The sequence below is a fragment of the Dermochelys coriacea genome, chromosome 2, assembly GCF_009764565.3.
Source record: "Dermochelys coriacea isolate rDerCor1 chromosome 2, rDerCor1.pri.v4, whole genome shotgun sequence".
Lineage (NCBI taxonomy): Eukaryota > Metazoa > Chordata > Testudines > Dermochelyidae > Dermochelys > Dermochelys coriacea.
This window is the reverse complement of record NC_050069.1, coordinates 176,136,296-176,150,227: the sequence shown is the minus strand read 5'-3', so window position 1 is coordinate 176,150,227 and position 13,932 is coordinate 176,136,296. Positions and strand designations below refer to the sequence as shown.

Sequence of the window (13,932 nt, the reverse complement as noted above, 5' to 3'; positions counted from 1 at the left end):
ACTTTCCCTGCTGTCTGCCCCCTGCCAGAGCCACGTACACATCACAGTGTGGACACAGTCTGCTTTTCAATATGGCATGTAGCTACACATACATTACACTCTGCCACAATTGTAGCCAAGATCTTAGTTGATCTCTTATCCCACCCGTCTCCGTAATCCATTTCATATCTTATGCTTTAGGATTTTAGTTCACTGATGGTTTGTAAATATAAATCAGAGACAGCAATTAAAGGAACAAAAGATTAAACAATCTCTGCCCAGAGGACCATAACATTTATATGAATAGACAAAAATCAGACATAAAATGTCATCAGGAGACCCAGAGGATGATGCTAACTTAAAACATCTTTGTTTTCAGAATGGGTTAATGACAGCATTTTTATTGACATGATTAGGCATTTGTGGACTTCACAATTACTAGATCACTTGTGTACCTGGAAACTGGTACTACGATGCCAGGGCTACTTTATAAATATTTAGAATGTGCTAGAAATACCCTAAGACTGAGTTGATCTCTCAGCCAGTTCCTTGCTTTTTCTTGTTAAATAGAGGCTTGTGATGGAGTATGCAAACCCCAGACTTGAGAGCAATGGGTTAAAGAACACCTTTGGGCATAGCTCAGGGGGAGAGAGGCAGTGGATGGATGCTCTGAGCAGAAAGTATTGCCCAGGCACTCATTGCCTGAGACCTGACAATGCGGACCTGAGCAAACCTCAAGGTTAGGCAGGTGACTGAGTGTGCAGGTCAGAGACTTGATTGAAGATTCTGTGATTTACTCCGTGAAGCTAAAGGATAGGAAGTGGTCTGAGGGGAGGCAGCTGCTTAGCACCCCAAGGTACAGAGCGTAGCTGCCCCATCATTGGACCCTGGACCAGAGCCCAATGGAGAGTATGGGCCCTGGCTCACCTACCCACTCCAAGAGGACATTATAACAACAGGAGCCTTCACCATGGGTGAGATCCCAACTGGAAAAGACCTCCACTATTCAAGGGTCAAGATCCCAAAGTCCCTATGCCAAAGGGGAGGACTGGAAACCCTTGGAGTGGGAGCACTGAAGGACAGGATTGTGTTTTCAATGGTCAGACGATCAGCCAGTCTCGCCTGATCACTAGGTGGTGGTGTTCGTGGGTGCTCACCTTGTACAAGGCTGAAGACACTTATGTAGTGGAAGCATTTTGGAGAACCTGAGTGCTGTGAACAACCTCTATTTGTGCAGAGATTTAAGATGGACCACATGGAAGTGGTTATGGTTTTAAACACAGAGGGCTAAGTCTTGAGCAGCTGTAAATTCGCCTTGCTGCATTGGCTTCGATGAAGATAGGCCAATTTACACCAGCTGAGAGTCTGGTCCAATGTCCCTTCCTTTTCTTTTTTGAATTTGTCCATGGATGTATCCATTTGTATGAGCACTAAACGTCAGGCTTTGAGCAAGTTTCCCCACACAACTGTACCAGTTCACATTCCCCTTAACTTGCCACAGCCCTACTATTCCAGCCCTGGATTTCTCCTGATTAGAGACTGCCAAGGATGTCAAGCTGTGTTATTTCTGTTTGTTTGGGGTTTTGTTATGTGGACTAACAAACAATTAGGCTAAGACCGGCAAATTCATTGCCCCTAGTATCCTACCGGCCAGAGGACACAATTTCATAAATCCAATAAGAACTAACAAGCTCAACACTCTCCACCCTCCTTCCCCCCACATCCCACCCCACCCCAGCCCAGGGAGGTGGGAGGGTATAAAAAAGGGCCTAAGAGGGTTTGTGGCTGGGAGTCAGATGGATTCTATTCTGGCCTTGCCACTGACTAACTTGGGCAAGCCTTGCGGGTCTATGTTTTCCAAAGCGATGAATGATTTTGGGTGACCAATTGGAGACAGCTTGAAGAGGCCTGATTTTCAAAACGTGCTGAATCCCCACCCTCAGAAAATTGGGCCCCTTTAAAATATCTCAAGTAAGACACCCGAAACCACTAATCACTTTTGAAAATTTAGAATGTAACCTCACTCTGCCTCAGTTTTCAGCTACAAAATAGAGATATCAATATCTAGCATATATCAAATGGATTTCAAGTTGATTAATATTTTAAAGTGCCTTGAAATTCTCAGATGAAAGACACTATAGAAATTCACAGTATTTTAGGTTACATTACCTTATACATTTTAATAATTAATTAATGATAAGTTTTAAAGCATTATTTTAAATCTACTAGACAAGAGTCATATACTATTAAAATAAATGTGCAGCCACAGTCATCTTATAGGACAATTCCACTATCTGAGAAGTCTGTGTTACTGAAGTGCCTTGTTGCTTCTGTATTATGATCTCTCCTGTGTCCTAATGTATTTAAATAAACTTTGATTTTCCTTTTAAGGTTGAGGCATGACTGAATTACATGTAGTACTGCTGGAGCAGCTTGTTAAGTATATATTAAGGGTCAAGAGGAATTAATATACACAGAAGGATTAAAGGTGAATTATAAAGCAAAGAAGGGAAAAAAATGTTCTTCTTACTGAGCCTTTCTGACAGCCTCAAAGAATTTTTGAAGTTTCTGCTTCATATTTACATTGGTTTTTGATTACCTCTTTCACTAGAAGAATTTTCTAAATTCTTTGGAGGACATGAATTGGTGATATCGCTAGACACTGAAACATAAGATGTGGCAACCCCCGGCTCCCAAACTACATTCTAATTTTGCATATATAATGGGTGGGGGGAGGGATAATTTCACCAGAAGATGATGATGGTTTTTTGAGTCAAGAGCAAGACAACCTTTTGCAGCATTGTAGGTGAAATTCACCCATTGATGAAAGCAGAGCAACAAGATGGGGGATTCAATGCTGACTCCATGTATACTGGAGTAGAAGGAAGCATTGGGGTGGGCACTGAATCTGTGCTTATATCCATTGGCCAAAACCAATGGAGGGTGGATGCAGAAGAACAGTTCTCCACCCCCTCTTTCCCATTCCAGCCCAGGGTCTGGAATAGTGAAGCTGACCTGTAAGTTGTGGGGGTGTAGTCCATCCTTTTGACCCTCTATTGTTCTGCATATTTTATTTGGGCTTTGTGGGGGAGGGGGTGTAAATTTCACCTTGTGTGAATAAAAGACTGAGCTTAATAAAAGAAAAGTGGGGAAATAAATTTCCAACATACAGTAGTTCAGTTTATTTAGACTGAAACAGACTCATGTGCTTTTGTATTTAATGCAGAACAGGCCAGAGAGGCCAAACCAGAAATTGGTACTATCAAATATATCAGGAAAAATACATAATAAAATACTGGAGTGGTAATGTTTAAGGTTCATAATAGTAACCAAGGAACCCAGTCTTTCAAGGTGCTGAGAGTTGATTAGTGATGTCAGTGGAAATTGAGGATGGTCAGAGATTTGCAGAAGTCATGCTGTATCATTAATTAATGTATCTGAGTCTTGTCATTTAGAATTCTGAAGTTCATAATACTTTGAGTATGCATGATTCTGTGTTGACGTGTGGATTTTATTTTGCTTATGTTTTTAGCATTGGAAAAACTATCCATACATCCATTCATAAAAGAGGCTTTCTTCTGGACAAATACGTACTTGTCATCAAACTTAAGTTTTATGTGTTTACATCAGTGAAGTTATTCTGAATTTACAGTGGGACAAGAGAAAGCAGATTATGGTCCTTATATAGTAAAATACTCCTAAATAAAAGTATAATAATGTTTACCTGCTTCTGTTAAACAGGGGGCCTTACTGTCACTCCTTGACACCCCACGCAGTCCAGAACAAACATGTCATTGGTTTCAGAGTAGCAGCCGTGTTAGTCTGTATCCGCAAAAAGAAAAGGAGTACTTGTGGCACCTTAGAGACTAACAAATTTATTTGAGCATAAGCTTGTGTCAGTTATTGTGGCTTCAGTGTTAGATATATACGTCAGTGACTCATTAGCAATCGAAGGAAAATGTGCAGTCATTGGCTTGTGTTTTTACAGTCTTCTTGCCTAGTAAATGACTGAATCTAAAGATTTTTCTAAGTGACTTTGACTGGTCTGATTCAACACATGCTGAAGCAACAAATATAAATCATTCTTTTTATAAAATTTCAACAGTTTTCAGATTTCCAACTCCCCAGTGTTCTCAAAAGTTTATGTTGAGAATGCTCTGAACAAAAATGCACCTTTGTTGGCTTCAAAAATGGGGGGGAAGGGGAGGAGATAAACAAACAAAAAAAACATGTCATAATGAGTCAGTCCAAAATGGTATATATCATAAACCCAGATTGATTCAGGCAACTGCATACTCTGTTATAGGAAGCAAAAAAGTGAAAATGTCAAATATACTAAATTAGTTCTGAAACTTTTAGTTATTCAGAGAGTCAGTTGCTACTTGATCTGCATCTTTCCTGTGGTTATCAACAGGAATTGTACTAGATGTCCTTGATTCCCTGCTGCTAGCTCAGATGAGTGCAATTTTCACCCAGTGCAACTAAGTCCAAAAAAGGGCCTGATTTCTGAGGAATGTTGGGTGTAGAGCTGAGCGAATAGTTGATTTTTTTGGTGGCTGAACTGAAAAAAAAAATTCCAAAATTTGTTCAGATCAAACAAAACATGTAGAATTTTGATTCAAATTGACATTTTCAAAATTGAATGTTGATTCAAAACAAAATGTCAAAAGGGCTAATTTAATTTTGACACTTCCCCCCCAAAAAATTTTAAGCTGAAACTATTCACCAAATTTGATCTGAATTTGTAAATAGTTTCTGGACCCCACTATCAGTAAATAGTTACTGATTCACCAGAAAAATGTTGCCCAGCTCTAGTCAGATGGTAGTTGGTTGCCTTCCAGCTCAGGATTCTACTGCGGGAGGGTAGCTATAATTTGTGGTGAAGGTTTTAGAAGAGCTCTATCAGTGGCTTCCTGGGAAATGTACTGGACTAGTGCGTCCACCAAGGCATCCTACTATGCTATCATCCCAAACAACAACATCCATGTTGGGGACTGCACTGTCATTATTAAAGTATCTTGCCATGCCCCCTCCTTCGTTAAACTGCTCTTTTTCTTTAAAGGACTGAATTTGAAATAGCTTTCTTTATGGAGATGTGATTTTGCTTCCTTTGACAGGACTCTTCTTGCAGCCTATCTTACTGCAGGCATTAGAATCCTCCATAAAGCCCCTGAAAGTCTGCTGACTCATTGTGGCAGATTCAGTTTATTAACTCATCCAGGATATTAGGGAGCAGATCTTTTGAGAGATGGTACCAAAGTGCTAGGACAGAAGCAGTTCTTGAGGGACACAATAAGGACAACTAAGCTGAAGGAGGAAGCATAGGTAGAGGTTTGCATTATTTCATTGTTTTTGCATAAGCTAAGCGCCAGAAACAACATAAGTTTGGACACTAATTCAATGTTGATGTGATCTGTTGAAAATTTTGTGGGTACTCATTTCACATGTCCATTGTGTAGGAAAAACAGCTTTTTTGGGTAAGATTTCTCTTTAATTTTGGATTGCTGGTATGTAGCATGGTATGTAAAGAAAAAACAGAAAATAGTGCATTGAATGAGCAGAAAAACACTAGAAAAGTAAAGTAAATCAAACACTGAAGGTGTACCAGTGTTCCACTGGCCTTTAATGTTATGAGTATATGTTCCAGTCTGCTTTGATAAAAAACTGAAAGTTGTGGGTCTGACTTCTAGAAATGTGACCTGTGAGAGCTGAGGTTGCTCAGTACTTATGAAAAATCAGGTTCTAAGAATCTGTGAGGAGGAGTTCACCTAAAATTATCCAAGGCAGCAGATGTCCCACTCCTGCAATCCTGAATGTTAATGTGGAATTTAACCTTCATACAATTTGATGGGTTAAGCTTAGTAGAGGTATATTTGCACCAAAGTATTTTTCTCTCTGAAAGTCCTTATTTTTCATCACCAAAATGTGTCTTTTTTAATTTCAGTATGAAGTATAGTTGCAGCCGTGTTGGTCCCAGGATATTAGATGGAAGAGGTTGGTGAGGTAATATCTTTTATTGGACCAACTTCTGTTGGTGTGAAAGACAAGCTTGCAAGCCACACAAAGCTCTTCCTCGGGTCTGTGGAAAGTATTCACAGCATCACAGCAAAATACAAGGTGGAACAGATTGTTTAGCATAAGATTGTTTAGTAGTTAATGGGACAGTCTCCCTTGAATCATAGCAGCCAGCTTCCTCCAGGCCTGGAGGGTGCTCAATCCCCCCACTCTGCCCCAGGTCCCACTCCCACCCCTGCTACCAAGTCCCCACTCCTGCCCCACCTCTTCCTGCCCAGTTCTGCCCCCTCCCCTCGGGGTGCCTGATCCCTACTCTTACCCCTTCCTCCCAACACCGCGAAACAGCTGATCACGGTGTGCAGGAGGCACTGGGAGGGATGGGGAGATGGTTGCCAGTGGGTGCTAAGCACCCGCTAATTTTTTTCCATGGGTGCTCCAGCTAAACTATCTGTTCCACCTTGAATTTTGCTGTGACACTGAGTATCTTTCCCACACCTGACGAAGAGCTGTATGTTGCTCAAAAGCTTGTCTTTCTCACCAACAGAAGTTGGTCCAATAAAAGATATTACTTCACCCATTTTGTTTAATTTCAGCTCTTTGCTGTTGTGTAAAATATTTGCACGTCTCTAAATAATCTTTGAGGCTCATGACAGTATGTTAACAGGCCTGATGTACCGTACCTATTTCCTCACACTGTCCAATTAGAACAAGTGAAGAAATGTTGGTGCCTTTTAAAGGAATGTTACAACTTTACATAGAACATACAACCAAGTTTCATAGATTTTTCTCAGGATAATAGGAAGAGAGAATATTATCAAAGAGGGACTCATGAAATACTCTCTGTCATCTTTAGAGCTTGAACAAAACACATTGTATCTTTATGGTATACATCATTCTGATAGAGCTAGTATTTATGTGCATAGATTCCAGTATAATTGGGCAGAACCTTACAGGGATACATTCTTGTGCCATATAACTGTTCAAAATTCAGCAGTTTCAGGTTCTAGGAACTTGGGAGAACGATTCCTTCTGTTTCCGCACCTTTTGAGTTTCTAAGTTTTAGGTTTGAATTAACCAAGAACTAAAAGTGAAATTTAGCTGACTGACTTATCCATGGTTTTGACATGAAGCAGTTAATCAGTGTAGGAGTACACAGGCTCCCTCAAAAGCTTAGTAAATCTTAGTAAACCTGGAATGAGTTTTGAGTTTGTGAGAAAACATGAAATGATGTGCCTTACAGTTCTGGGATATACCACGAAGTATGTAAAATAAATCAACGGTTATAAGAAATTGGGTCACACAAACCTATTGGTGTGAGGCTTATTACTGTATGCCCCCTCATTAGCTTCACCTTTGGATGATCAGGAAGACAAAAAAGGGTTCATAGCACACCTAAGAAGGAGGTATAGGGACCCAGAAAAATTATCAAGTGGACCATGTGGTACTCCAATGTGCCTAGGTGTAGGGATACTATGGGGAGGGGCCCACAGTCAGTGTGATCACCAGGTGATACCCCAAATATCAGGGAGAGAGCCAAGCCTACACTTATCAAACTAAGACTGTAAGACCCTCACCCTCAAAAAGAGGGGTGGACTTGAAAGAGGCCTGAGGGCCAGTGATAGCCTTGGTATTCCCCTCATTAGAATTCCCCCTTAGGGCTTATTTATGAATGAATTTTTACTGTCTTTCCACAACCAATACATTGTACCTAGGATATTTGCACCCTTTTCTTTTTCTTCTGGCCCTCGTAAAGGCTACTCCTTTATTATGAGATGTGTGTGTGAATATTTAGAACCCACCAAGGTCTAGAGCCAAAAGGGCATGGTGTTTGGAGTTCCTACTGTGTTTGCCTCAAGCACTGGGGCACACAGCACAATAGCAAATATCTGGACAGTTTTAGTATACCCTCACACCCCCAGGGATACCATGCTGGGGACAGGGGGTGGTTTTACTGCTAAACTGCAAAATTAGAAGAAAAAAGGAATTTAACAAATGAATATAAAAAATTTTTAACCATTCTATATAGGTGTAACCTTCCTGCCAACAGAGTTTTCTGATGATTATACAGTAGTTCTGTCACCACAAATTGAAGTTAAATATGTGTGCCAGACTAAGCTGTAATGCAGGCTCAGAGGTTGAGTTTGATCAACTGCCAGGGTTTTATAAAGATGATCGGATTTACTAACTGATTTGATTTGCTACCCACTTACTGTTGTTTTCAAAAATATGACCACAAGACATAATTACTGCAATAAGCATTAGAGCCTATTGGTGTGTGCATCTAGTGCACTGTAAAACACCCATGAAATGAGGGTGACCAGATGTCCCGTTTTGGTCTGGACAGTCCCTTTTTTAAGCCCTGTCCCTACCGTACCAACTTTTTTTTTGACAAAAGTGAGCATTTATCCTGTTTGCTCTTGCCAACTGGCTTGTGCTGGCCCCACGTGGTCAGGCTGGGGAGGGCTAGCCCCATGTGGTGTCCCGTTTTCCCTTTGGGAAACGTGGTCACCCTACATGAAATGCAGCTATCACTTACTAATCCACACCTTGCTGTGTCTCAGGGATGAGAGTATATGGCTCACTGATTTTATATTTCTTTTACTTTAAAAAAAAACTTTAAAAATGATTGTAGGGCTATTTATGTAATGCGTCCTTCTGCTCTAAAAAAATAGGTCCTTGCAAAGTCAAAAGGTGGCAAATGCCTTTTCCCCTAGGCTTCTTAATTTTTTTCCTAACAAATTTCCCTCTTTTTCAAAAAAAAAAAAAAAAAAAAAAGCAGCTCCTTGAGATATTATATCTCCTTGTGTCTACTCCTGCTTCCCAGAAACCCATTTGCCCTACCCAGGAGCACTTTGCTACCCTATAAACACATAACAGAGTGTACATATTTAAAAAATTATTACCGAACAAAACACTACACTGCACATATGATTCTCCCCCTAGGAAGGAGATAAGAGAGAAAAGAACAACGTGACAAGTGTCAGTCATGTTGCTTAATACAGAACTTGGGGGTGGTTAGACTCTATGGTGATGAGGTTAGTATAAGAACTTTTATGGAATAGACATTTTGATCTAATTTTCTAGTATAAAACTTAAATAAGGAATGTTGGGCCAGTCCCAATTTAGTTTTTCCAGTAGAAAGTGGCTGGCGGCCTCCAAACCAGTGCTCAAAGGCATTTAGGTACAAAGGCAGCTTGGCATTTTGTGGGGAAGGAACAGTTTGAAACTGTCCTTTTGTCCCCTCCAGGCCCTCCTTCTGCAGTCCCTCTGCACAGTAACACCAACCCACAACATTCAAAAACCTACTAGTCAGGCTCCAAAAATTACAAGATTGGTTTATAAGTCATGAGATTTATGTAAATATAATACTTTTTCAGTTCTTTTCATTCCTTTCTGCTGTTGGGTGCAGTTGGGTCACTTTTCTCCACATCCTTGACACTAGCAACTTTTTAAAAAACAAATGAAAGCTGAGATTTTTCACCTAACCACTTGTCTCCAGGAGTTGGGGCTACAAGTAAAACAGTAAATATTGCAAGACTTATGATAAAATGGCAGGAGTTGCAACACTACTGTATATCTTTATTTCCAGCATTCCATTTGCCCCAGATATCTTTGCTCTACTGTTGTGAAAATAATATCTAGCTAGCTGGCTATGTCTGCTGAGTATCCTTCTCTCAGAATACAGTTGTCTAAACTTCACTACAGAAAGTCTGGTTTCAGAGTAGCAGCCGTGTTAGTCTGTATTCACAAAAAGAAAAGGAGTACTTGTGGCACCTTAGAGACTAACAAATTTGTTAGTCTCTAAGGTGCCACAAGTACTCCTTTTCTTTTTACAGAAAGTCTGTAGCTCTCATGACCTCTGCTTGAGTGCAGCCCTCTTCATTCAAGTTCTTTTAGCTGAAGCTTAAAATTAATCTGTGCAAATTAACAGTCAAACAGTGTTTGACACATAAGAAATTTGCTTTATGGATTAAAACAAGTTTTCAGCAGCAGTATAAAAGGATAAGATCATTTGGAATACAGCATAAGCCATGTTATAGTCAGCTCTAATTTAAGCACTACTGTGAAATTCTCAGAAGGTGTAGGAATTTGTAGGAAACTCCTGCAAACTGGTCAAAGAGTAGCATTATTAGAAGCGAGAAGGCAGTTGTGCACAATGTCCTTTTTGAGTGGATGAAGGGTGTCAATAGACAATCAAACCAGAGCAGCTCTCCTACTCATTAGTTCTCTCCCTCCTCCCACCATTTCCCATTCATTAACTACCCTCCCCTATTTCCTTTCTCTGCTATGTTACTCTACTCAGATTCAATCATTGTCTTGCAAAAGGGGGAGAATGGGTGTTGAAAGAACAGGGTAGAATTGGTCCTCACATAACCATGCCACTCTCCCCCCACTCACCCAATCTGCCTCTCTTGCTAAAACAAATCCTTACCTCTAATAAGCAATTTACACTTGCTCAGAAAAAATAAACATGTCAGCTTAAGGAAGGTACTTTGCCCTCCAGTCAGGCTTTACCTCAACACTGTTTATTCTGTAAATAAGCCTTGTTTTCTCTGAAGGGGATATCTCACCTAACTATACCATACCCTAAAACCTTCAGACTGGAACCAGCACTATGTTCCAACAATTTCTTAGCAGAATCAGAGCCTCAAACTAGGTAGTGCTTCCCTTGCCATTTTACCTTCAGTTTCACATGACACCAAAAAATTGTCCTCCACTATGCTCACCTGAGAGGGTATTGAGTGAGCCTTCTGGCAATGGAGTATTTTATGCTTATTGTATTTTGAACTTTCACTTTCAAAAATTATGATGGAGAAAGTAAAAACCAATTGCATCATTTAGGACAAATGGACCTGGCTCTCAATCTGACGGATTACAGTCAACAGTTCAGGCATTTTTTCCTCCTTGAGTTGTCTGGCATCCACAGTGCTTTCACTGTGTCAGCTCCCCTCTTTAATTGCTTTTTGCTGGAAACATTGCCCTGGACCACAAGTGAAGTGAAACAGGTTCTAAACATTCCCAACAGCTGCCTTTTGTTGCTGTTATGGAAACAGCTGTAAGGGTCATATAATCACACTTCTGTTAATAGTTAGCTATATACCATATGCGCCTACTTTTGGCAACAGGGGACACACAGGCGGCTCCTGTGGAGATGTAAATGCTAACTGGGACCACTGTCATTCTGTGCCCCATTCGATAGACTAAGCACTTGTTCTATCCCATGTGAGTTGACTGAACAGATATTCATTGCTGCTTTTATTACAGCAAGGCATATGTATCATTTGTGTGCAAAAGGGATCTGTGTGCTTTTCCCTGGAGTGGAAGGAACGGTTTCTTACTTTTGATATGTTTTTTTTTTCAGTGCTGTAAAATTTTACTAGGATGTCAATCAATTCAAAGGACCTTATGCTTAGATTGTTCACATTTAGGGTTGTTTTTTTTTCATTTGGACTGATAAACAGCTTCTTTTTTACAATAAAAATTTCCCATTGTGAAATAAGTCATACATTTTCCCCTCTAAAACCCAGGTTCTAAAGGTTACCTATTAAAGAGTAGAGACGCAGCAGATTATCATCATACACCATAACACAAGACATACACAAAAAGTAACTCAGATTTTTATAACTATATTGTTCTGACAGGCATGAACTTCATCGCCAGTTTGCGGGGATAGTTATTAAAATTAGTCTTTCACATCTAGGTCACTGATTAAAGTCTGACCCCGGTTAGTGGTGCATAAACATTTTTACTACCAGTTGTTGTCTGGTTATGTAAAATGACTTGAGGGTCTTAGGAGTACTTTGCAACAGTGGATACACTTTATGATCCTGATTTTACAGGTAGGAAACTGGCACAAAGAAGGGAAATGATTTGGCCAAGGTCACACAGCAAATCAATTACTAAAACTCAGGTTTCCTGTCTCCCAGGCCATAATGCCCCGTGGACTTCAGCTTGATATACACACTGATGTTTGTCTCTGTCCTCTGGTCCATCTAAGACCACAAGCATTTTCACAGTACAGAGGAATTCCCAGATTAAAAAGCAATCTATTTAACGTACACTAAAATAGTATTACTTTTTCATAAGGGCATATCGCGGCAGCAGTGTCATTTCCATTTATTGTCAAATTCCATTTCATTTTATTTATAATCTAGTTGGCTGAAAGAGCTATGGACTGCTGCCACATTACTACATATGTTTAAACTAGATATGGGAATCCTGAACAATTTGTAGAAAACTGGGATATAGACTGTCGCAGGGACTCAAATCATAATATTAGTCTTAGTGTGGAAAAAAACCCACTCCTGATTGACATAGCTATGCCAACAAAACCCCCAGTACAGGCCCAGTTATGTCAATGGAAGACTGCTTCTCTTGCTAACATCGTTCAGGGAAGTAATGTTGCTACACTGACAGAAGAACTTCTGTTGGCTGCATCTATTCTAGGGGGTATCATACCGAGTCACAGCAGATCTTCTACTGATAACAGTCGGAGGCTTATTCAAAGATCAAGGGAAGAATGCGGCCCTTGTATAATAACTAAACATTTAGTTAGGACAAAGGGATTCAGGGCACTTTTAGGACCACTACTATTTTTGTTGTTTGCCATTTGCACATGTAATTGCCTGATTTGTACACAGAATTGCAATAATTGTGCACATGAATTATTTGGAAAACTGGCTCTTAAAGTGCCATTTTTATGCCTAAAAGTTCACACTTTACTAAGATGAATGGGACTATTAACATCTCTTAAGCTGTTGTTTCAGCCTGTCTGCAGACTCAGGAAGACAGCTCTCTGTTGGTTTTGCATCAGTGACACTCAGTTCATGTTTGGAAAGTTTTCACTGCAACCTTAGGGGCTAAAACCACAACTGTTTCTCAATAAAAATTTGCTTTCTGTGGGAAGGGGACCTTAATCTGTTATGATGGGTTGTATGACAGGGTTCACTCATCATTGTGGTGCCTCCTGCTGGCGGTCTTGGGGATTAGCTCCGCATATTAGTGCATTCTCTTCAGGTGGTGCATCACTGCCATCACTCCTGCTCTAGGACCCACATCTCTCCGAGGACCGGGACATCCTCTTCAGCAACACAGCCCTCCGGCCATGCCACACACACTGTGTTCCCCACTTCTGGGAGACCTGCAGTCTATGTTCAGCCACTCCCTTAGGGGCAACTGCAGCAAATTGTCTGGCCACTTCCTCATGGCCCCAGCATCCTCTTTGGCCTTGCCTCAGGGCCTCAGCCTGCAAACCCCAGCAGCCAGCCAGGAGCTGTCTCTCGTTCCCCTGATCCCTGCTCGCAGCACTGCTCTGTCCAGGGTGCTGGCAGTTCTCTCAGCCCTCCAATAACACAGCCCTTCCTCCCTGGGCTCCCCGCAGAGAACTGCCTTCCTCTACCCTGCAGCTCCCTTTTTATATGGGCTTTCTTGGCCCTGATTGGCTGCTCCCTTCAGCTCTTCTCTGATTGGTTCCCTCCTGCGCAGCCTCCATAGGGCTTTATTAACCCCTTAGAGCCCAGTGTGGAGCAGGCATCCCATCAAAGTGGGCATATGAACATCTTAAGCAGGCCAAATTCAACACAAAGTCCTGATATTTGACACACCTGATCTATAGTATAATGTCCTGCTAAAGATCACAGGAGCTGAATGTGGCAAGTGGTTGTTGGTTTAGAATTTGAGGGCAGCTTATGTGCAATATACCAACTGCCAAAGCCACCAAGTAGTATGGGTACTGCAGTAGATAAATCAAAAGAAGCCTCTTAATCTCTCAGTCACATAGTTTACGGTGCATAATAGTCAGTTGTCAGGAGGAGGCCAAAAAGATGAATAAGCTAAAGTAATGGAGAAGCAGAAATATATCTATTGCAGTACCCATACTTTATATATATATATATATATATATATATATATATAAGCTCCTATACTGGGGTGTGTGTG

At 40.8% G+C, this 13,932-nt stretch overlaps 1 protein-coding gene across 3 annotated transcripts in view; it reads left to right on the top strand.

Annotated features, from left to right (window-relative positions):
- HECW1 (HECT, C2 and WW domain containing E3 ubiquitin protein ligase 1) overlaps positions 1-13,932 on the top strand; it is a 354,103-nt gene that overhangs the window by 310,247 nt on the left and 29,924 nt on the right. The gene's annotated exons all lie outside the window — the stretch shown is intronic.